At 39.0% G+C, this 26,173-nt stretch overlaps 1 protein-coding gene across 5 annotated transcripts in view; it reads right to left on the bottom strand.

Moving 5' to 3' along the window:
• LYPD6B (LY6/PLAUR domain containing 6B) overlaps positions 1-26,173 on the bottom strand; it is a 236,945-nt gene that overhangs the window by 112,371 nt on the left and 98,401 nt on the right. The window contains exon 2 of one of the 5 annotated variants that reach the window (XM_086352691.1): positions 5,019-5,089. The exons of the other annotated variants lie outside the window; for them this stretch is intronic. The gene's annotated coding sequence lies outside the window, so the exon portion shown is untranslated. The remainder of the gene's footprint in view (positions 1-5,018; positions 5,090-26,173) is intronic. 5 annotated transcript variants of the gene reach the window in all.

The following is a 26,173-nucleotide window of genomic DNA, read 5'->3' as shown; positions in this document are numbered from 1 at the left end:
CTTTGCCTCCTCCTCCACCAACCTTCCCCTCTGCCACGTCATTCACTGTGAGAGAATGGGGTGCATGGCATTGATTCAAATCTGTCCCTAAGCAAACTGCTTTTATTTCAGAGGAACACTTTCTAGTGATTAGAACTGCAGGGGAAGTAAAACAATTTTACATCTATGTAGCATTCCCATCCCCAAAGGAATAGTTTCTATGCCTACAAATACCTCAGAAGCAATAAAGGGTTTGGTGGGTTGGAGTCTTTTTTGTGACTTTGTAAAAAAGTCAGAATACCATGTAATAGATAATACTTAACAACAACAAATACCATAACAAATATTTCATACACATGACTCCCATTTAACAGCAACCACCTCATAAACCTGTGGTAAAAATGACAATATCTAGCTTATAAATCCAAAGCAGCAAGGGAAGGAAGTTTCCTTCTTTTTTCTTTTCTCTCTTTTCCTCTCCCTATTTTTGCATACCACTTATCACCAGAAACACACTTGTTTCCCCTCTTTCTTTAATACAATATATGCCCTAGAAAAGTTCACTACTATATCTCCAACTCCTGACACCAAGAAGTCACATCAGTAAATATTTGTTGAATAAATAAATGATGTTTTTCAAAATCTGTTTAGCTCATTCACATTCCATCCTTGCAGCTCAATACTAAAAACTAAGGCACAGTGAAGGTAGAAAGGATACTTCCCAACCTCCTCTTCTCCTTTACTCTAGCAAAGAACAACATCCTACAAAAAGCCAAAGCTATCTAAAAAAATGCTCCAAGAAGTTCTGTTACTCCTGCGGCAGCCCACCTAGAACCTTACTGTATAGATCAACCATTGATTGTATTTTGACTTAGCAGTTTTGACACCTTTGAAACCTGCCCACTCTTCATGGTTCCCAAAAATGTTCTGAGTGTTTCTCAAAGGGAACAGAAATCAAAGAGAATGTGTGGTTATGTCTTTGAAATGGAACATGGTTATACTGACTCCCTTTCCAATATCTTAAGCCAAAAGAAGTTGGGAGAGTGTAAGATCACTGATTAACAATGATACTAAACACACACACACACAGCGATACTATACAGCATTCATGAACCTCATTAAATGGACCACACAGCCCCAGAGTACCATGGGTACAAAGGCTACTTTGAACTTCAGAATCTCTGCAGCCAAAACATTCACCTTCCCAAATATGAGTCTGTAAAGCCCTTACTGAGTTTAGTTAAAGAGGAAGTAACCCAGATATGCACAGAAATCGGTGGCTGCGGGTCACTTAAATCACAGGAGATCTAGGAACCAATAAAAAGAGAATCATAAAATACAACTAAATAAGCAGTAAATTGTCTAAACCAGAGTTGCTCTTGGTTCTGTCACTACAAGGGAACAGACCACAGTAAAAAAAAAAAAAAAAAAAAAAGAAAGAAAGAAATTTAAGAATAAATAAATAAATAAAAGCATCAGTCCATAGAAGCCAAGGGGCTTCAAGCAGGCCATAATTCTAAACCTCCGTACTCTGGCTTGACGTTTGCTACCAAAGTGCTCTACTAAACTGCCTGCCAAGGAGCAATGAAGCAGAGCCCTAGCAATTCTTTCAACAAGCTACCGAGAGTGGAAGGCTAATTTAATGGGGCAGGGCCAAGCGCATTTAACAAACTGCACATCTGTAAGATGGAAATAAGCTGTCTTCATCTTCAGCAGTAACTCTCCTTGCTAAGGAGCTCCAAAATAGTGTTGAAGCCTTTCTCCCTCTCGGTGTGTAGCTGCCAATGAATTTGTTTCCATCTGCAGAAAAGGGGCTGGCAAAACATGAAGCTTTACCTAGCACCACTGGAGCCACCAGAGCCATGAATGGAAAAACTCAAGCAGCATCTGATTCCTTTCCTGGAGAAAAGACATAAGGAATCATGTCTACTTGGCCTTAACTTACACACTTTTTCCAAGTTTCTTTCCCCTTACCCCAAAGGAAATCAAATCATGTCACACGGAAGGTGAGTCCATTTCCACATCAACCTTTTGGGTGTAAGTATGTACCAGGAAGCCTGGACTCCACCTAGAATGTTGCTTTTATTTGCTGCACTCGGGGTGTCTCACTAAGCCTGGAAAAGGCAGCCTACTAGTCTGACTAGTAAAGTTTTGGGGGATGAGTAAGAGCAAAAAACACAAAGAGTGGCCAAAAAGGATTGATGATGAAAATAATTCCTTCAAGAGAAAAGTATCTCAGAAAAATCCACAGAATTAGAGACTCCTAGAGTGACAACACTCCTGGGTATCATTTTAGCCTCTTCTTTGTGATTTGAAGATGAGGAAACCGAGACCAAGAGAGGAAGTGACATGCCCCAAATTACACAGTATGTGGCCGCAAAGCGGTGTATCACAGGTCCTTTCCATACGGTTAGGCTGCCTCTTCTAGAAACGGAATCGTGAGCCATCAGCTATGCTGCAGAAAACCAAATAAAACAGGGCAGACAAGAGTTTGAGTTATCATATCCAAAGAAGAGCCATGTTTGAAATGCAGGTCGTCGGGGGTTCTCACTTGGTCTTACTCTAGACAATTTCCTGTGAGAATATTCAAGTCACTTAAGAGACAGACTTAACACTCAGCAATCTCGAGCTCTCTGTTGCCCTCATCGCTGACAGCTCTCCCATCCTTCGGTCATCAAACTTACGGAGAAGTGTCACTGACCAGACACATGGCCCACACCCACATTTTCTTTGGGGGCCTGCAGACAGGTAACAGGTACATTCAACTTATAAACTATTGCAGGATACTGACAGCCCTCAAATGATTAGCAGCCTACATCACCTTCCCACTATGCTATCTTCCTTCTGTATCTCCTTCCTTCTTTATCTCATACTTTGTCAATCTGTCTTTTTTTCCCCTCCCTCTTTCTCATCTTTCCTCAGTCCTGGCAGCACAACTAAGAGAGTTGTTTAGATCTGTTGATAACTGATGGGAAATAAAATAAGAAATTGCTGCTTGCCACAATGAAGTTAGAACACTCCCTCACACCATACACAAAAATAAATTCAGAATGGCTTGAAGACTTAAATATAGGATATGATACCATAAAACTCCTAGAGGAAAACACAGGCAAAATATTCTCTGACATAAATCATAGAAAGGTTTTCTTAGTTCAGTTTCCCAAGGCAATAGAAATGAAAGCAAAAATAAATGAGACCTAATCAGACTTATAAGCTTTTGCATAGCAAAGAAAACCATTAACATTAATTTTTTGAAATCTTATATTGTATTTCCTTTTGATGTCACTCATTTTAATTTTATGACTGCCAACTTGTTATGGTATTAATTATATGTATATGTTTATATGTATGCATATAATATATGTATATGTATATGAAGAATAAAGTTAAGATTTGGTCAAACTATATTTTCCCATTCAAGTACAAAAATGTTTTCAAGGCTGCAAAAAGTGTACAGTTGTTAAACAAGTTGTAAATAAAGACTTGTATAAAAATTAAAAAAAAAAAAAAAGAAAGAAAACCATTAACAAAAGACAACCTAAGGACTGGGAAAAAATATGTGCAAAAGAGGCAACTGACAAAGGCTCAATTTCCAAAATATATGAACAGCTCATACAGCTCAATAACAAAAACAAACAACCCAATCAAAGAATGGGCAGAAGACTTAAATATGGACTTTCTCCAAAGAAGACATACAGATGGCCAACACAAGAAATGATGTTCAACTTTGCTACTTATTAAAGAAATGCAAATCAAAACCACAATGAAGGATCACCTCACACCAGTCAGAATGGCCATCATCAAAAAGTCTACAAATAATAAATGCTGGAGAGGGTATGGGAAAAAAAAAAGAACCCTCTTACATCGTTCATGGCGATGTAAATTGGTGCAACCACTATGGAGAACAGTACGGAGGTTCTTCATGAAACTAAACACAGAGTTGCCATATGAGCCAATAATCCCAGTCCTGGGCTATATCCAGAGAAAATGCAAAGTCAAAGAGTTACATGCACCCTAATGTCCACAGAAGTACTATTTACAATAGCCCATACATGGAAGCAACATAAATGTCCATCAATAGATGAATGGATCAAGAATGTGTGTGTGTACACACACACATATACACACGATGGAATATTACCCAGCCCTAAAGAAGAATGAAATAATGCCATTTGCAGCAAGGGAGGGACCTAGAGATTATCATGCTAAATGAATTAAGTCACAAAGAGAAAGACAAATATCATATGATATCACTTATATGTGGAATCTAAAATATGACACAAACGAACTTATTTACAAAACAGACACGGACTCACACAGAAAACAAACTATGGTTACCAAAGGGAAAGGGGGCGGGGGGATAAATTGGGAGTTTGGGATCAGCAGACACAGATTACTATACATAAAAGTAGATAAACAACAAGGTCCTACTGTATAGCACTGGGAAGTACATTCAATACCTTATAATAGATCATAATGGAAAAGAATATGAAAAAGCATACACACACACACACATATCTCTGTATGTATATATATGTGCATGTGTATATATACACACACACAAAACTGAATTACTTTGCTGTACACTGGAAACTAACAGCATTTTAAATCAACTTTATTTGAATTTTAAAAAAAGAAATTGCTGCTTATCTTCAATGAACAGAAGTACAAGATTAGGACTGAGAGCTGTTTGAAGTACATTCCTGTTAAAAACATTGAGGAAGCTACAACATAAAAGTACTTGAGATGAAATGAATTCAGGATCACAAATTAAGATCAACAACCACCTCTACATTGAAACATTACAAGACACAGCTCAGTATCAAAAGTTCTTTCATAAAGAGTCGATATGATTACAAGAAGATACAGAAATCACAGTATTTAACAGATGTGCACGCAGCATAATCCCCAAGATTAATGAAACTCTGGATCACCACTGTTTAATATAGTTTTCGCTAAGCACGAGTAGCTCATACGGTAAGGATTTGTAGTTCAATCAAAATATCTTCTCTGCATCCACTTGTGAACATAATACTCACAACATCCATGTGATTAACAAAAGCAGCCTAGTCCAGGAGGGTTGCCAAAGGCAGGCAGCAGTGTGGCATATCTAAACAAATGAACATGGAAAGTTATCATTATGACTGATGTTGTAGACAATTGGGATAAAAGGCTTTTATAGTAAGTAAGAGGCTTTGGCAGGGGACAAGTCTTAAAGAGGTCCTTAGGCTCAGTAACCTTTCCCAGCCACAAACCAGATACAAGAAAGATCCAGACTTCCGACAGTGTCCTCCTGTCCCCAGGCAGAAATATCCAAAGAATGTAGACAGAGTGGATGCAAATTTTCAGCAGTGGTGGGAACAGGAGAGAGCACAGGCAATGCTCCTCTTTCCAATCCCAGAGAATCACTTAATTCAGCCCTGCTATAACCAGGTGGCTCAGTGGGTAAAAATTCACCTGCCAATGCAGGAGACACAGGAGATGTGGGTTCGATCACTGGGTGGGAAAGATCCCCTGGAGGAGGGCATGGAAACCCATTCCAATATTCTTTCTTGGAGATTCCCATGGACAGAGAAGCCTGGTGGGCTGCAGTAGTTCATCAGGTCACAAAGAATCGGACACAACTGAGCACATATGCACACATAACTTAGTGGGACCAGGCCACCCTCTCTTTTTCATAAGTGGAAACCTTTGGTTTTTGAGCAAGCACCTTGAACTTTACCTCCAGGTATAAAAAAGAACTTGCCAGGTACCTAAGATGGATGACTAACTTTCATCCCTCCTTGATTAATCACTCCATGGATGTCTGCCTAAATAAAGACTCATTATCGAATGGCTACAAGACAGAAGCCAAAACATGCTGATGTCCAAATTAAAACAGTTGGCTCTTCCTCTTTCTCCTCCCCTTAAAAGCGTATTTAAAGGTTTTTTCCCCCCTAGAACAATACAATGCAATACATCAGGAAATCTGCCATTTTAGAAGAAGGGGCTGGAGGACAGGTCAACGGAGAGATACAAACGAAGTCTTCAGCGGGAGACATAGATGGAGCGGGGCCTGGCTATGTCTTACAGAAACCCAAAGCACAGAAATATGAGGCTTGTCCTAAAATGTGGAGGGAGAAGAGCAGCTGTTCGGGGTCCTGGTCCAATAGGCCTTTCAAAGGAATACAGAGAAGGGGTGCATTCCTTATATTTGAGCATAAGGCCTAAAGCACCCAGGCTCCTGGATCAAAGGTGAGGGCCTCTGATGGAGCGGAAGCAGGAGTCCAGGGAGGAAAAAACAAACAGAACAAAGAGCCACTTTGTTCACAATAGGAAAATCCATGTCAAGAAGGACTGCCATTGTTGTTCAGTCACTTAGTCAAGTCTGACTCTTTGTGATCCCAGGGACTGTAGCCCGCCAGGCTTCCCTGTCCTTCACCATCTCCTGGAGTTTGTTCAAACTCATGTCCATTGAACCGGTGATGCCACCCAACCATCTCATCATCTGCTGCCCCCTTCTCATCCTGCTCTCAATCTTTCCCAGCATCAGGGTCTTTTCCAATGAGTCGGCTCTTGATATCAGGTGACCAAAATATTGGAGCTTCAGCAGCAATCCTTCCAGTGAATATTCAGGGTTGATTTCTTTTAGGACTGACTGGTTTTATCTCTTTTCTATCCAAGGGATTCTCAAGAGTCTTCTCCAGCACCAGAGGTTTGAAAAGTGAAAGTGAAAGTTGCTCAGTTGTGTCCAACTCTTTGCGAGCCCATGGACTGTACAGTCCATGGAATTCTCCAGGTCAGAATACTGGAGTGGGTAGCCTTTTCTCTTTTCTAGGGAATCTTCCCAACCCAGGGATCAAACCCAGGTCTCCCGCATTACAGGTGGATTCTTTACCAGCTGAGCCACAAGGGAAGCTCACCAGAGGTTTGAAAGCATCAATTCTTTGGCACTCAGCCTTCTTCATGATTCAACTATCACATCTGTACATAACTTCTGGAAAAAACATAGCTTTGACTACAAGGACCTTAGTTGGCAAAGTGATATCTGGGACCATGGCAAAAATATGAGACAAAAAAATGAGACAATGTTTTTTGTGGTCAGCATGTTAGCCCTCTGAGTCAGGTACCTGTCTGAATGTCTCTTTCTTTGTACTTCCCAGATACTCTAGCCCTGCTGGTAGGTCCTGAGCCAATCCATTCAACAGCCAAGATTTATAGAGCTCCTGGCTTGCACCAGGAATTGAGTTAGAAATGAAGTATGCAGAGAAGCATTCTACGGGTTCTCTGCTCCGAAGATACAAAGAGCAGAAACAAATGAAAGCTGGATGGAATCTACCAGCTTTATCTATTTCATCATGAGCACTAACAGTTGCAGAAGCTGTCAACATCACAGAAAAAGCCTTATGATTCTATAAAGCACTTCATACTCCCCATTCCTCCTTCAAAAAGTAACTTCCCCCACCAAGTAGATATAAAGGTTCTCACACAATGGAGCTGCATTCCCTTGACTGGAAGATTGTGTCCAGTTAAAAACTAAGAGGAGGAAACTCCTGGAACTTATTAGTGATTTATATCTCTGTATGAAGGAGTTAACTACCTGAACTGCTCCCTTTGGGATGGATGCAGAGTCTGAGGGTTGGTTCCCTAAAAGATGTACAGAGTATATGTACATGCAGAGGTCAGCCCAGGCCTGCCACCTGTCCTAATTCTTTCAGGCCACACTCCCAAAAAACATCCTGTTTGCTATTTTTTATATATTCTTAAGTTCAGAAAATTATTCTTGCTCTGAAGTAATTTCACATGCTGTAACTCTTAGATTTTTCTTTTTTTGTTAGTGTCTTAGAAGTCTTGCGCTTAGTAACTCAGTGATGTCTGACTCTTTGCGACACTATGGACTGTAGCCTGCCAGGTTCCTCTGTCCAAGGGGACTTCCCAGGCAAGAATACTGAGGTGGGTTGCTATGCCCTCCTCCAGGGGATCTTCCCAACCCAGGGATCAAACCCAGGTCTCCCGCATTGCAGGCAGATTCTTTACCATCTGGGCCACCAGGGAAGTCCCTTAGAAGTCTAGAAGAGATCAATTTAAAGAACCTTCCTAAACATATGGATTTTGGTTATTCTTGTCTTGCATGTCCCCAGTATATAACTAGCAGAGGCTTCCATGTATTTGAAGGGTATCCCGTATATGCTGAAAGCATGCAGTAGACCTCAAAACTCCATACAACCCTTTGCTATTCAAAGGCAAAGGTTTCTCCCCTGTGACGTTCTCCCTGTGAATTCTCCCTTCCTCTCCTTTGTGAAGTTCAGGCAGGTGGCCTATATAATTTTCACCAGATTTTCTTCTGGAGTATAATCAAGGGCATTAGAAAACTAGGCAACATTAAAAGTCAAGCTGTCTCAAGAAAAAAAAAAAAAAAAAAGGCAAGTGATGCGGCATGTCCATAGCATCTGAGCAATGAGCAGATCTTTAACTTTCTACAACACGTCTTTTTGCTATTTTGTTAGTACAAATGTCTCTGTAATTGAAATTCTGACATGTTGAAAAGACAAAATTTAGGAACTGTTTCACATGCAAAGATTCTCTTATCATTGTTCATTTGAAACACTGAGTACCTTACACATTTTTTTCAATGATCTCTACCCAGATGAGACAAGAACACAAAAGACTGCCTTGATTTCTTTTAAAAGATTTTTATGTGTACCATTTTTAAGTCTTCATTGAATTTGTTACAATATTACTTCTGTTTTATGTCTTGGTTTTTGGCCACAAAGCATGTGGGATCTTAGCCCTCCAACCAGGAATTCAACCTGTACCTCCTGCATTGGAAGGTGAAGTCTTAACCACTGGACTGCCAGGGAAGTCCCAAAATTGCCTTAACAATAAATAAAAGCCATTTCTATCCTTCACTTTCCATCCTGGGAGACACATGTAATTACAGCAGCTATTCATCAATAACAGAAAGGGAGAAGTGGTACCAATGATGAGAACCAAGATAAGGAATCTGTTTCAGAAAATATCTTTAAAGTCCATGATTTGGATCTATAAGGTGAACCAAACAACTTGCTCTGCTAATTAAGACTTATCTATCAGGAGATTTCAAATGCTATTTGAAGGTACATCCCTAAAATGTCACAGTTACCCAGATCTCTGTCAAGCTACCTGGAAAAATGTAATTCAATTCCAGAAAATTATCACATGGTTAAGTGTAGCCAGATTACTGGGAGAAATATCAATAAACTCAGATATGCAGATGATACCACCCTTATGGCAGAAAGCGAAGAGGAACTAAAGAGCCTCTTAAAAGTGAAAGAGGAGAGTGAAAAAGTTGGCTTAAAGCTCAACATTCAGAAAACTAAGATCACGGCATCCAGTCTCATCACTTCATGGCAAGTAGATGGGGAAACAGTGGAAACAATGGCTGACTTTATTTTGGGGGGCTCCAAAATCACTGCAGATGGTGATTGCAGCCATGAACTTAAAAGACTCTTACTCCCTGGAAGGAAAGTTATAACCTAGACAGCATATTAAAAAGCAGAGACATTACTTTGTCAACAAAGGTCCGTCTTGTCAAGGCTACCGTATCGTCAAGGCTATGGTTTTTCCAGTAGTCATGTATGGATATGAGAGTTGGATTATAAAGAAAGCTGAGCACTGAAGAATTGATGCTTTTGAACTGTGGTGTTGGAGAAGACTCTTAAGGGTCCCTTGGACTGCAAGGAGATCCAACCAGTCCATCCTAAAGGAGATCAGTTCTGGGTGTTCATTGGAAGGACTAATGTTGAAGCTGAAGCTCCAATACTTTGGCCACCCGATGGGAAGAGCTGACTCATTTGAAAATACCCTGATGCTGGGAAAGATTGAGGGCAAGAGGAGAAGGGGACAACAGAGGATGAGATGGTTGGATGGCATCACCGACTCAATGGACATGGGTTTGGGTAAATTCTGGCAGTTGGTGATGGATAGGGAGGCCTTGTGTGCTGGGGTTCATGGAGTCGCAAAGAGTTGGACGCGACTGAGCGACTGAACTGAACTGAAGTGTAGCCAGATGTAAAAAGAAAAATAATCTGGGAGATCAAGATGACAGAATATTAGAAATGGAATGCACTTCCTCCCCACAAATACATCAAAAATACTTCTACATATTAAACAACTCTCATGGAATACCTACTGAATGCTGGCAAAAGATGTCATACAACCTAAGCTGCAAGAAAGATCACTAAATAACCAGGTACTAAAAAAAAAACTTCCTGCAAACAAAAGGTCAGGACCAGATGGCTTCACTGAGGAATTCTACCAAATGTACAAAGAGGAACTGACACCTATCTTTCTCAAAATCTTCCTAAAGACTGAAGAGAAGGGAACACTCTGAATGTCATTCTATGAAGCCACTATTACCCTTATACCAAAACCAGACAAAGACACTACCAAAAATAGAAAATTAGAGACCAACATCTTTGATGAATATAGATGCAAAAATTCTCAACAAATATTAGGAAACCAAATGTAACAACACATTAAAAAAAAAAAGGATCATATGCCACACTCAACTTGGATTCATCCTACGGTCACAAGGATGGCTCAACATATGCAAATCAATGTGATATACCATGTCAACAAAAGAAAAAACAAAAATCACATTACCATCTCAACAAATTCAGAGAAAGTATTTGAATAAAATTTAATATCCATTCATGACAAAAACTCTTACCAAAGCAGATATAATGGGAACATATCTCAACATCATAAACTCTATTTATGACAAATTCATAGCCAACATAATATTTAACTGTGACAAGCTGAAAGCCCTCCATTAAAATCTGGAACAGGACAAGGATGCCCACTCTCACCATTTCTATTCAGCACAGTACTGGGAGTCCTAGCTACAGCAATCAGATAAGAAAAAGAAATAAAAGATACCCCAACTGGAAGGGAAGAGGTAAAATTGTCATTATATGCAGATAACATGATGCTATATACAGAAAATCCTAAAGACTTCACACAAAAACTTCTAGAACTGATAAATGAATTCATCAAGGAAGCAGGATACAAGATTAACATTCAGAAATCTGTTCCACTCCTTTACAATGACAATGAAGTATCAGAATGAGAATGTTAAAAAAAAATCCTTTTTAAAATCACATTTAAAAATGCCTAGGAATAAACCCAACCAAGGAGGTGAAAGACTTATATGCTAAGAACTATAAAATACAGATAACAGAAACTGAAGATGATTCAAAGAAATGTAAAGATATACCATGCTCTTGTATTGGAAAAATTAATACTGCTAAAATGGCCATACTACTGAAAGCAATCTACAGATTTAATACAATCCCTATCAAATTATCCATGACACTTTTCACAGAACTAGAATAAATAATCTTAAATTTTATATGAACCACAAAAGACTCAGAATTGTCAAAGCAATCCTGAGGAAAAAGAACAGAGCTGGAGTCATAACCCTTCTGGCCTTCAGGTAATACTACAAGGCTACCGTAATCAAAACAGTGTGGTATTGGCACAAAAATAAACATACAGATTAATGAAACAGAATAGAATCCAAAAATAAAGCCACACACTTACAGTCAATTACTTTTCAACAGAGGAGGCAAGAATATACAACAAAGAAAAGATACTCTCTTCAGAAAGTGGAGTTGGGAAAGTTGGACAGTCACATGTAAATCAATGAAGTTAGAGCACTCCCTCACAGCATATACAAAAATACATTCAAACTGGCTTAAATACTTAAGAAATAACACCATAAGCTCCTAGAAGAGAATGTAGATGAAACATTCTCTAACATAAATTGTAGCAATATTTTAATAGTCAGACTCCCAAGGCAAAAGAAATAAAAGCAAAAATAAATGGGACCTAAACAAACTTATAAGTGTTTGCACAGCAAAGAAACCATTAACAAAAAGAAAACTTGCAGAATGGGGGAAAATATTTGCAGATGATGCTACCAAAAAAAAGGGGGGGTTAATATCCAAAATATACAGCCCATAAAACTCAATAACAACCCAAAAAAATCAATCAAAAATGGGCAAAAGATCTAAATAGACATTTCTCCAAAGAAGACATACAGATATCCAATAGGCACATGAAAGGATACTTAACATTGCTAATTATCAGAGAAATAAAAATCAGAACTATACTGAGGTATCACCTCCCATTAGTCAGAATGGTCATCATCAAAAAGTCTGCAAATAATAAATGCTGGAGAGGGTGTGGAGAAAAGGGAAACTTCCTCTACTGTTGGTGGGAATATAAGCTGGTTCAGCCACTATGGAAAACAATATGGAGGTTTCTCAAAAATCTAAAAACAGCATTGCTACATGATCCAGCAATCCCACTCCCGGGCATATATCTAGAGAAAGCTAATTCAAAAAGGTGCAATGTTCATAGTAGCACTGTTTACCGTAGTTCAGATACGGAAGCAACCTAAGTGTCCATTGACAGATGAATGGATAAGAAGATGTGATACGTCTGTGTATATCCACACATAGACACACATACATACAGACACACATACATACAAACACACACAATGGAATATTATTCAGCCATAAAAAATAATGCCATTTGCAGCAGCATGAATGTACCTAGAGATTATCATACTAACTGAAGTCAGAGAAAGATGAATATCATATCACTTATATGTGGAATCTAAAAAAAAAAAACACAAGTGAACTTATTTACACAACACAAACAGACTCACAGACACAGAAAACAAACTTGTTACCAAAGGGGAAAGAGCAGGGAGGGATAAATTAGGAGCTTTTAATTAATTAGGATCTTGTAAGACCCACAAGAGCCTACTGTATAGCATGGGGAACTTTATTCAATATCTTGTAATAATCTATAATGGAAAAGAATCCAAAAATATAAATACATGAATACATATATATCAGATTGTACATATATATGTGTGTGTGTGTATACATATCACTTTGCTGTATACCAGACACACAACATTGTAAATCAACTAAACTTCAATAAAAAAAGAAAAATTTAAAAAGAAAAATAAGATACAAACCTGATTTTCAAGAAGCAAACGCTGGCAATACCATATTCATGTGGAAAGAGCAACTTGAAAAATGGGTCTTTTTCTTTTAAATAAATAAATCAGTTGAATACATATGTTACATGAAAATGAACCTCTTAAAGAAATTAAAACCCCAAATATATGATTCTATTTTTTCCTTAAAAAATACTCATTTGCCTATGTAGTACTGTATTTTGAAGACACACTCCTAACCAACGACCTCAGAGTAATCAGTACAGTAAAAGAAGATCATAAGTTAGTTAGTGTGTGAAACACTAGGTGATTAGCACACCTTTATACCTCAGAAGCCAAAAGTAGTCCCACGGATCAGCCTACTCTTACACACACACGTTAGCAATAACCAAGAGGCATCAAGGAACTGGGGCATCCTATCAAGAGATTAGTCAGATTTTCTACTTATATCCCATATTCTGAGAGGCCCTCCTGCTACAACATTACAAGGTCCTAGATAAATAGAAAAGCAAACTTTATAATGCATTTCTGACCATCAAAGAAAGTAAAGAAAATATTTAAAAGGAGTGGAAAGAAAATGGAAAGCAAAGGGAGGGAGGGAGGAACAGGGAAGAAGTTTAAGGTAAATTCAAAATCGTAACTTGCAAGCACATACATTAGTCAAGATCACTCTGGAAGAAGACGCTGTTCAGTCTCTGACATCAGAGACTGAACTCCCATCCCTCATATGATGGGGTAGCTGGGTCTGAGGCTTGTGCATTAAGCTGGGACCCATGAAAGTAGCTTATGTAGTCCCAGGTCCATCCTGTCCCATAAGGACATAAGAAATGCACATTTTCTCTGGAGGAAAGCTTTCAACTTAAGCCCTTAATACTACTGTAAATTAAATCAAATACAAACTCTCAGAAAAAAATATTCCTCAAAACATGAAGCAACATAAATCAGAGTGGCCAGAAACAATAAACAACAGAAAGTGTTAGTCACTCAGTCCTGTCCGACTCTATGCGATCCCATGGACTGTCCATGGAATTCTCCAGAAAAGAATACTGGAATGGGTAGCCAGTCCCTTCTCTAGGGGATCTTCCCAACCCAGGGATCGAACCTGAGTCTCCTGCATTGCAGGCAGATTATTTACCTTCTGATTATTTACCTGCAAACAATAGAACTATACCCTCTATTACCAGTATTTAACGTTCTTAGATACAGAATAATTCTGTATATAAAATAATTCACATAATAAGATATGGATTAAAAAATACTCTCCATTTAGATAACTGAAGTAATACTATAGAATGCCAAAGACAATAATACTATTACAAAAAGCAGCCACAAAAAATTTCAACAATTAGACTGAAAGCAGACCTCTAACCAGTGACAACTGAAGCAGAAGCAGAAGATAGAAGTTATCTTCCAAGTGCTAGGAGGAAATAACTAGAAATCCCAGTGAAGCTATTTTTTAAGAATGAAAGCATTTTCCTCTAAACAAAAACTGAGCTTTATTATCAACATAACTTTACTAAAGAAATGTTTAAAAGATATGTTTTAGAAAAGAAAATGAACCCAAAGAAATGTTGAAATGCAAGAAATGGTGAACAGAAAACTTGGTAAATATCTAGGTAACTTTGGTAACCATAACTTTGTTTTCTATGTCTGTGAGTCTGTTTCTGTCTTGTAAATAAGTCATTTGTATATTTTAGATTCCACAAATAAATAATATCATATGGTATTTGTCTTTTCTTTCTGACTTATATCACTTAATTAATCACCTCCAGATCCATTCATGTTGCTGCAAATGGCAATATTTCATTCTTTTATGGTGAGTAATATTCCATTATTTACACACACACACAGATACACATATCATGTTTTATCCACTCATCTGTTGATGGACATTTAGGTCGCTGCCATGTCTGGGCTACTGTAGATCGAGTGGCTATGAACATTAAGGTACATGTGTCTTTTCAAATCAGACCTTTCATCTTTTCCCAGATACATGCCCAGAAACGGGATTGCTGGATCACATGTAACACTATGTTAGGAAATGAGAACGCAAACTCACTGATACAGAGAACAGACTGCTGGTTACCAGAGACGGTGGGAAGGTGGTGGTATTAGACACAAGAGGTCAAAAGCTACAAACTTCCAGTTATAAAACAAATAAGTCCTGGGAATGTAATTTACAACATGGTGACTACACTTAACAATACCATATCGCATATCTGTAAGTTGCTGAGAAAGTAATTCTTAGAAGTTCTCATCACAAGGAGAAAAAATTATAACTATGTACAGGGAAAGATATCAACTAGACTTACTGCGTGATTATTTCATAATACATACAAATATCCAATCATTATGTTGTACACTTGAAGCTAGTATAATGTTGAAAAGTGTGAAAATGTTAGTTGCTCAGTCATGCTCGACTCTTTGCAACCCCACAGACTGTAGCCCACCAGGCTCTTTTGTCCATGGAATTCTCCAGGCAAGAATACTGGAGTGTGTTGCCATTTCCTACTCCAGGGAACCTTCTACACCCAGGGATCAAACCCAGGGATCAAACCCAGGTCTCCTGCATTGCAGGCAGATTCTTTACCATTTGACCACCAGGGAAGCCCATTCTGGAGTGGGTTGCCATTTCCTACTCCAAGGGATCGTCCCAACCCAGGGATCGAACCTGCGTCTCTTACGTCTCCGGCATTGGCAGGTGAATTCTCCATCACAAGCGTCACCTAGGAAGCCCCAGTATAGTGTTATGTGTCAATTATACCTCAGGAAAAAAGAGAGGCTGATGAGTTACAATACTCTAAGGTGCTGTGTCATTTGGAAGAGAGGTTATGATACCGATTAACTCCATTGTCAGTAGGGGGAAGGAGCATGGCCTTAATCCACCTGAACGTCCCCTCATACCCAAGACTTACTCTTCTTAGTTGTAATCTAAGCTGGAAGGGGCTGGGGGTGAGACCAGCAGATCTGATGCATTTCCTGACAGAACAGAATTCTGGGTGGGTTCCCTGAGAGCAGAGGAAGAGCCCTGAGCAAAGAAAAGGCCTGGAGGAGAAGGAAAGGCAGAGAGTCTGGGCAGCCGAACTTTCAGCTGTCTCCAAAGTAATCTACTTACCCTGACCTGCAGGCTGGGTGTGGCTATGTTTGTGGAGGGCTTTGTAGGGGCTAGGCGTTGTTTGACTATAGCAAACAGGCTTAGAGATGAGTGATTTGTAAAGTTACTGCAAGGACTGGTAGGCAAGGATGTGTTTGAGTTTCTGGGTTTTGCCAATCAAAAGGTATTGAGAAGAGAAAGGTTTACGTTCAACTGGGAAAGCCCAATTTCCTCCTGGAATGTTTCTGTTAGATGCAGTCTGACCTCATCCACCCCGATCAATGTTCTTATTTCTTGGGAAAATAAAAATCACAGCCCATACCTTCCTTCTTCAAAGGCTTCCTTGCAACCCGGTTATTTAGTTGCGGTCTTGCTCAGTATTAGGGTCAGCATCCAGGAAAACAACCTAAAGAAGCTTCTTGTGGTCATTTTTTTATCGTGTTTCATGACAACCTGGGCAATGAGACTTAAAGGGGGAGAAGGAGGTGGGAAGAGGAGCAGAGGAGCAGCATTGTAAGTGGAACGCTAACCTGTGGAATGTAGGTTCCCTTTTAATCCTAAAGCAAACAGTAGAAAGGTCAATAGACAAGGAAGAAACTGCAGGACTCGTTTCAATGCCAGCTCCAAATTATTTATAAACTATCTATTATTCAGATTATCTCTGTCTCTGATGAAGTCCATTTGAAGAATTAGTGAGTGGTGACAGTCGTTAATAATTGCCCTGTTACCATAACTTTAGAAGCATGAGAAGTGATTCTACCCTGGAGAGCTGCTAAGAACAAAAGGTGTTGCCTAGCTGAGACTAGCAGGCTACTTCAGCATGCACACCTGCCCATGGGATCATATGACCCTTCAGTCACATAATGTGGGGTTTTTTTGGTTTGCTTTTTTTTTTCAGCTTTTAATTGGAGGAACATCGCTTTACAATGTTATGTTGGTTTCTGCCATACAACAACACGAATCAGCCATAATTATACATATATGCCCTCCCTCTTGAGCCTCGCTCCCCTATTCCACCCCTCTAGGTCATCACAGAGCACATAACATGTTTTATAACCCCTGCCCAAAGGACAGACCTGTGAACTTAATATCAAACACACTATTTCCTGATTTCCCAACTTGCCTGTAGTTGCCCTGAGTGTTGTTCACTATCTGCTATGGGCACAGAGAAGACAATGCCCAGTGAAAACATTACGAAGTATTTCCCAGCCCCAAAGAGGACTATGTATTGGTAACCCCAAGGAGTCCTGCATTCAAAATCCACATTATTGAAGGGGCAGCACAGTGAGGAATTAAAGAGATATCTTTAATATTTTCAACCAATGAAATTAATATTTTAGAAAATCAGTCAGCAAATATTTACAAGATTTCATCATGCTATATACTTGGTTATGACAGAAACATGTAGAATGGCCCTTGGATTTCATATAAAAGAGACCCAAACTGAAAAAGCACAAAGCAAATGAGCCAGAGGGATTCCATTGGCTGATGTATCTCCTAAATATGAGCTCTTAAATAAACCAAAACCTCATGAATTCTTGGGGTGAAGATTCATAAAGTCTTCATAGGGTTAAAAGAGATAATTGCAAAATTCCTTCCTTCCTTCCTCTCTCCCTTATCCAGTGCACAGAGGCTGAGATTACCAGTCTAGTGTTCCTAACTCCACTCAGTAATTGTCCAACTTGAACTATATACAGATATTTTAAAAGAAAAATGTGTCCTCAAATCTCCCAGTGTTGACTATTGTTTTTAGTGTGTTTTTTAGAAAACAACCAAAATAAAACCAAGTACGAAATCTTTAGATGTATCACCTTTAACCAATACAAACCAAAGCACATGTAGAAATGAATACAACCCAACTACAAAACCATTAGCACCCAAGCACTGTTTACAACAGCCAAGACATGGAAGCTACCTACAATAAATGCCTGTCAACAGAGGAATAAAGAAGATGTGGTGTGTGTGTATATATACACCCAATATATATATATATATACACACACAAATGGACTATTACTCAGCCATAAAAAATAATGAAATAATATCATTTGTGGCAACATGGATGGACTTAGAGATTATCATATTAAGTATACAAAGATAAGTATCATATGATATCACTTACATGCAGAATCTTAAAAAAATGATGCAACTGAACTTATTTACCAAATGGAAATAGACTCAGAGGCATAGAAAACACTTATGGTTACCAAAGGGGAAAGGGCAAGAGGAGGTAGGGATAAGTTAGAAGTTAAGCATTAACAGATACAAACTACTCTACATAAAAAAGACACAACAGGGACCTGCTGTGTACCAGAAGGAACTATATTCAGTATGTTGCAATAAACTATAATGGAAAAGAAGCTGAAAAAGAATTACATGTGTGTGTGATAGTATATATACTATGTATTCTATGCACTATATATAGTGTATAGTCTATTTACAGCAGAGCAATTCATATATTTATATACACACCAGAAACTAACACAACATTGTAAATCAACTATACGTCAATAAAAATTTCAAAGTACATAAATAAAACCAATAGCATCCCAAATAGTATGAATAAAACATACTACATGATGTTCCGCTGAAACCACACTGCTGCCCAAATGAAGACTTATGTGGTGCTGGTCACTGAGTGCTGTACAACGGGGCCCTATTGAGCTCAGCGAGTATTTACCTCCACATTCAATGCAATGACTGTACTCTCCACCACTTTCCCCACTGGAACTACTGTGAAACCTTTCTTCATCAAACCTGCTCTGTCAGCATTTGGTCTTTAAATATAAATAGTACTTTGGCATCAAATTAATTCAACTCTGACTTTTCTTAAGAGCCTCTACATTTATTTTGGTTTGACTTGACGCTAATTTGAACACGAACCAAAAACCTAAAGGCAGGCAGAGACACAAAAACCATGTCACAGTGCTTAGTTATGACAGTTATCCAAAGATATAGAATTATGTCTAAATTTTTACTGCTATCCAAAGTGAAGCAACATTTTAAAATTCTTATGGAAGAATCACAAACCCCCAAGGTTTACAAATGCTCACACTCACCTTCCAATGTAAGAAATGCCCTGTGGAATGCTGTGACCAAGTTCTTACAAATAATCTGCCCTTAATGTGTCCTTGAAACTAAGAACATACTTGGATCAGAACCATGAGGGGTGAGGTTAGGAGCTGAAGGAGAGGTGGAACAGCTAGGATATAGGGTAAAATCAGAGTTGACATAAGATAATAACAAAAATTGCCAAGGAGCAAACACAGGGCCCAGCAGAGATGTGAGTTGTTCCCACTAGTGCCGAGTGCCCTTTCTGAGGCCCCATGCTCTCTCACTAAGTTTTCATAATAAAGAAAATGCAGTATTTAAGAGCTTTCTCAGAGACTACAGTTTGTTTTTTAATTAATTTTATTGGAATATGTGTCTTTACAATGTTGTGTTCGTTTCTACCGTTCACTTTCTAGCAAAGTCAATCAGCTATATGTACACATATGTCCCCTCTTTTTTGGACTTCCTTCCTGTTTATCTCACCACAGAACATTGAGTTCCCTGTGCTATACAGTAGGTTCTCATTAGTTATTTATTTTATACATAGCAGTGTATATATGTCAATCCCAACCTCCCCTTCCCTTGCATCCATTTGTTTGTTCTCTATGTCTGCATCTCTACTTCTTCCTTGGAAATAGGTTCATCTGTACCATTTTTCTGGGCTTTCCTGGTGGGTCATAGCATTTTTCTGGACTCCACATATATATGTTAAAATACAATATTTGTTTTACTCTTTCTGACTTACTTCACTCTGTATGACAGTCTCTAGGTCCATCCACATCTCTACAAATGACCCAATTCCATTCTTTTTTGTGGCTAATATTCCATTGTATATATATATCACATCTTCTTTATCCATTCCTCTGCTGATGGACATTTAGGTTACTTCCATGCCCTGGTTATTGTAAATAGTGCTGTAATGAACACTGGGGGTACATGTTTTGAACTATGGCTTTCTCTGTGTATATGCCTAGTAGTGGGATTGCTGGGTCCCAGTTGGTAGTTCTAGTTTTAGTTTTTTAAGGAACCTCCATACTGTTCTCCATAAGACTATAGTTTAGAGAGATCTGAAACATAATCCAAACTTGAAAATAGGCCTTGTAGTGCCATTGAGAGAAAGTTCCCACCATTGTGTTAGTTTTTAGTCATCTGCATCTTTGCCTCCACTAGCCTGAGATCCACTGTCTACACTGCTCTGCGGCCTGGGAGGGCAATCCCTGTAAACTGAATCACCCAGGTTCCTGAATCAGCTGACTTCTGGTTGGGTTGGGCCAGTGGAAGCCCTGGTAGGAGATGAGAGCAAGGGAGGAGAGGGAAGCTGGGGTGCTTCTTTCCACTCCCGGCATGCTCATCACCAGTGCTGGAAACTGCATCCCTCCACAGACCAGCAGGCATTCACTTCCTCCACTGCAGCTCTGAGTGCTCTCGAAACACTTTCAGTCCAGGGCAGGCCACAGTTTCCCACTGTTGTAGTTTCTTGTTGGTTCTCTCACCTCACACACTTCTATGAGCCGCCCTTCACTTAATTCTCTTCATTTGAACCAATGAGGTGAAGTTCGTGTGTCCTGCTGGGATCATTACTGATACAATCATTAAATCTGGTCAGACAAATCAGTACTATATGAACCTCTAGGTGACGATTAGACTCTCAAAAATTAAGATTAAAAAAAATCACATCATCTATGAGAAAAGCACTCACCATCTATCAGGAAGATAATCAAATAAACTATAAAACTGGCCTTGACCTTCTAAGTTGATAGTGAAATTTTCAGCTTAAGAAAAACAATAATTTAGGGGGGAAAAAAGCTATATTCATGACAAACTTGACTACATTTTCATCTACAGCAGAGGAAATTTTGGAAACAACCTTAGATGTCTAATAGTAATGCAACAGTTGAATTATGATAAATGAACTTGATGGATTATGATGTTACCATGATATATTATTATAATTAAGATTTTGTAGTAGCAAACAATAGTAAGCAAAATGGATTTGAACATCTGAATTTTAATTATGTAAGAACAAATGTGCATTCACCTAAACATTCATAGGTGAAACAGAGTTAAAGACTCCGCCTGCTAATGCAGGAGATGTGAGTTCAATCCCGGGGTTGGGAAGATCCTCTGGAAGAGAAAATAGCAACAACATTCCAGTATTCCTGCCTGGAAAATTCCACGGACAGAGGAGCCTGGTGGGCTACAGTCCATGGGGTCACAAAGAGTTAGACACGACTGAACACGCACATAAACATTCGATAAAATTTCACAAAACTAAATCCCATGTTGGAGGATTCAAATTCAATTTCTTCTCTGAAATATCCTTAGAAGAAAAACAAAGGGCATAATACTCAGGATTCACGGCTACCCCTGGTGACAAGAGAGGAGCATTCTGGGAGATCAAGGCTCCTCCGACTCTATGCTGCTCTCCAATCCACAAACAGCCTTGAGCAGAACACTGAACTTCAGTCTCCATTTTTTTTCCCTCTGCAATAGGACTGACTACTGTCCTACTCACAAGAATGCAAAGTCAATGAAACCTAACAGGACTGAAAAATATTTTTTTGCTTTCCTGAACCTACTCAGAAGAAGAGGAAGGCAACAGAGGATGAGACGGTTGAATGGCATAGCTGACTCAATGGACATGAACTTGGGCAAAATCTGGGAAATACTGAGGGACAGGGAAGCCTGGCATGCTGCAGTCCCTGGGGTCATAGTCGGACATGACTTGGCGACTGAACAACAACAACCTGCCTCACTGTATACAGTGACTGTACATGCTGACTCTAGCTAGGACAATGTAAAGCGAAGGCATTTGCTCACATTTTGTGGTGCAGGCCTTGTGAGCTCTGTTTCAGAGGCTGAGCAGTTTCATTAGAAACTGGTAAGATGAACATCGTCATTTGGGGGCCTTCATCGCATGTTTTTAAATATGTTTCATGCTCCTCCTTAAAGAGATTCTATCTAGCAGAGTGATAACAGATAGATGGCTGTGACCTTCTTCAAATTAACTCCTTTCACAATGAAATCAGGGCTTTAGCTGCTGGTGTCTGTGGGCTGGGTGCCAAGGTGCTGTAACGAGGGTTACATATCGTCCCCCACCCGACTCAGTTCACTATTAATGTGCTAATACCCCCAAAAAACATGCTGAGAGAGGAGAAATCCGAAAGAAACATGCTATTCCCATTCCCAAGGTGTATTTTCTTTAAACAGCAGTTGTCAAAAAGGCAATGTCTTTGTGCTGAAGACAAATATGACACCATATCAACATTACAACAAAATGCTTTTACAGGCATTAAGCTCTTTATGCTTTAATTTTAAACCGATGATTTGATATCTTCCTGAATTACACATTTTAGCAGAGTTTCCTAGTCTAAAACATTTATTGGTCTAGAATATATATCACCTTGAAATACTGCCATTCCTATTTCATAGCCAAGTGGATGATAATTTTCTTTAATTACACATTAATTCCAATGTATTACCTGCATAGGCAGTTATTGTTTTAACAGGGTAAGGATTAATGGGCAGGTGTTCTGCTATAATTTCACTGAAGAAGAAATAGAGAAATTATACATGATTCATTTTCTTATTTCTCCAAGCTGAATAATATGAATAACACTTCCACCTTACATTTACAAAGCACTTTTCTTTTTCAAAGTGCTTTTGTATCTGGAATTACATTTTCCTAGATCTTTTACCCTTGACAAATCCTTCCAGATAACACACAACTCTGCAGTTTTTCAACTCTCTCTCAGCCATATATTTTATGTATGCGTGCATTTATAATATATCAATGGAATATGGTGAGAGGTAATAGAATAACCACAACCTTTACAGAAGACACATCTGGGTTCAAGTCTCAGCTTAACCACCTATTACATGTGTGCTGTGCACGTGCTAAGTTGCTTCAATCGTGTCCGACTCTTTGCGCCACCATGGACTGTAGCTTGCCAGGCTCCTCTGTCCATGGGATTTTCCTGGCAAGAATACTGGAGTAGGTTGCCATTTCCTCTTCCATGGGAATCTTCCCAGAGATCAAACCAGCATCTTTTACATCTCCTGCATTAGCAGGTGGGTTCTTTACCACTAGCGCCACCTGGGAAGCCCTACCTATGACATGATCTTAGGTGAATTACTATGAGCATCAGTTGTGGCAGATTTTAAATGGGGATAATATCACCTTCCATCAATGGCTACTGGCAAGACTAGATAAGATGTAACTTATGAAAAGAGTCTGACATGCAGCAGACACTCAGTAAATAAAACATACTGCTGTTATTAGCAGCTATTTTACTCTGTCAAACATTGTCTTGCTCCTGATTTATTTTCTTCAAAACATCTGGATTCACAGAAATTTAATGAAGTAGAATATCAAGAATAACAAAGTTAGTCTCAGAAAGTATACCAAAAGTACCACATCAGCACACTCTTGGACACCTTCTGTATGGAGGGCTCTTTCCCAGCCAATAGTCTGCAAAACCTCATCCATCTCATTTATATCTGACTGTAAGGTTAACAGGACTGTGGATAAACCCTAGTGCTAATTATCTGGCTTTCCAGTTTTCTAAGTTTAAAAGTATAGTGAGACGGGGAGGGAGATGGGAGGGAGGTTCTAAAGGGAGGGGATATATGTATACCTATGGTTGATTCGTGTGAGGTTTGACAGAAAACAGCAAAATTCTGTAAAGCAATTATCCTTCAATAAAAATAATTTTTTTAAAGTATACACTTCAATAAATTTTATGTATTGAAGCTCTTTGATTGCTGTGGGAGCGAGCCTCCACAATGGCCCTCAATGACCTCACCTCCTGGTAATCATATCCTTAGCAGTGCTCTCCCCTTCCTCCAACACAGACACACTGAAGCAAGGGCTGGTTTATTACACAACTAATAGAATTAGGTGGAAATGATAATATATGACTCCTTAGGCTATGTCATAAAAAACATTGGAGTTTCTGCCTTGGTCTCTGCGGTCACCTGCTCTAGGGAAAGTCAAACACTGTGTCGTGAGGACACTTATGTCATTCCATGAAGAGGGACCACTTGCCAGCATAGCTGGCAGCTACATGAGTCACCTTAGACATTAACCCTCTAGCCTCCGTCAGGCCTTCAGATGACTGCAGCCCTGGCCAACAGCAGACTACAATGTCACTGGAAACTCTCATACAGAATCTCCCAGCCAAGCTACTTCAGAATGCCTGAACCACAGAAACCATGAGAGATAATTAATGACTGTTGGTGTTTTAAGGAACTAAGTTTTGGGGGGCGCTGTTACACTGCAATAGATTATTATTACACTAACCAGGGTAATTTGGCAATAATATGAATTGGAATAACGTAGCCCCTTCACTGTAAAGCTACATAATCCAAAGAACATGTAGATGAACAACACATCCCTCCTATGCATGAGAAAGTGGCTTTAAAGCAGACACTCCTTTCACTTTTTAAGCATCATTACATCACACATCATAAGCTAATCCCCTAAATCTGACACTAACTTCAAAAGCCTAAAAAAATAACATATTTCATTACATAAAAATGGGTAAAATGTCTAAATGGACAAACTTAATTATCATTAAGTAAAAATTTAATGATAACGAGGAAAATCATCAGCAATGTAGGCTAGACAGAGGCTAGGCTAGTTTCTCAAAGGATCTGACATCGAATTATCCATTTGACTATGAAAACTTCCCAACAAAGTATATAGAGAAGTTATTTGAAGCTCCATTTGCAGATGTGAAAATTGAAACAAGTTTAAACAATTTATCTAGTTAACGGCAATATCTAATTCACTGTAACAAGGATAGTCTCCCAACAATATGAGCTTTCTTTCCACAAGTCTATGCTTAACTTGGGGAAAAAAAATCATTAGCATCATTGATATCTGTGGTCATTATGGTATACATAATACATACCACAGAGCATAACACAACATGATTCTCTAAGTACCTTGCACAAAAGATGACCCCTTGAAATAGCTGGGATCAGTCTCTTCAGACATGTTCTTGGCAATGATTGGCTGACACCTGAACTGAAAGTCAATGGGGCTTACTTAGGAGGGAAGGCTTAGGTTCTCCTAATAACACTTCAGGCTTCTTTCTCTGCATCTGTCACTGAAGATTAGCCCTCAGAGTAGCACTGTGTGAACCCCCTTCATGCTAAAAACGAACTTTAAATTTCAACATTCCCTACAGTCCTAATTTCCAGGCTGCTGACAGCTGAGCTTTTACAGAGAACAGCCTTGATGACTTCTGTGTTAAGCCTTGGGGCACAATTTCCTTTTCTCAGCTATGTGGGGTCTTGATATGGTTTTAGGACAGCAGGAAAGAGCTGTATAGGGATTTTTTAAAGTAGTTACTTAATTCAGCAGCAAAAAAATGCTAACATTTTTCAAAAAGAAATATATAGCCAAACCCTGGATTCCTAGATCAAAATGAAATATTGCCTGGCATTGAGATAGAAGAATTTATAAGACTTTTCTCCAAAGTTATTCAGAAAAAAAGAGTTGAAAGAGCAATTAGCCATAAGCTCTTATTTTTTCTTTTAATTCCTAAATTCCATACTGTAATCCTTGATTTAGAAGTTGGTGTGTGAGTAAGGTACTAAGTAACAGCTTCAGATGCTATCAGGTCAGCCCTTTGAAGAAGCTCTTTTAAGAATTCTGCCCACAGCTTTCCTTCCCTTTGCTTTATTGTGTTTTCTGAGGGAAAGAGAAAGGAATTAAATTTCTAGCATCAAGAAAAATGCATGCTGTGAGTGCTAAGTTGCTTTAGTCATGTCCCACTCTTTGTGATCCTAAGGACTGTAGCCTGCCAGACTCCTCTGTCCACGGGATTCTCCAGGCAAGAATACTGGAGTGGGTTGTCATGCCCTCCTCCAGAGGATCTTCCAGACCCAGGGATCAAACCCATGATTCCTACGTCTTCTGCACTGACAGGCGGGGTTCTTTACCACTAGCGCCATCTGGGGCACATACCCAAATCTGACAGTAGTCAACCCGTTACTATTTCATCTTAGAAATGAACAATGATTTTTTTTTTTTCAGTCTACAA

Source organism: Bos grunniens, chromosome 2, assembly GCF_055505025.1.
Source record: "Bos grunniens cultivar Pamir isolate PY7600 chromosome 2, Bosgru_T2T1.0, whole genome shotgun sequence".
Taxonomy (NCBI): Eukaryota; Metazoa; Chordata; class Mammalia; order Artiodactyla; family Bovidae; genus Bos; species Bos grunniens.
Note: the sequence above shows the minus strand (reverse complement) of the source record. Positions and strands in the feature narration are given on the sequence as shown.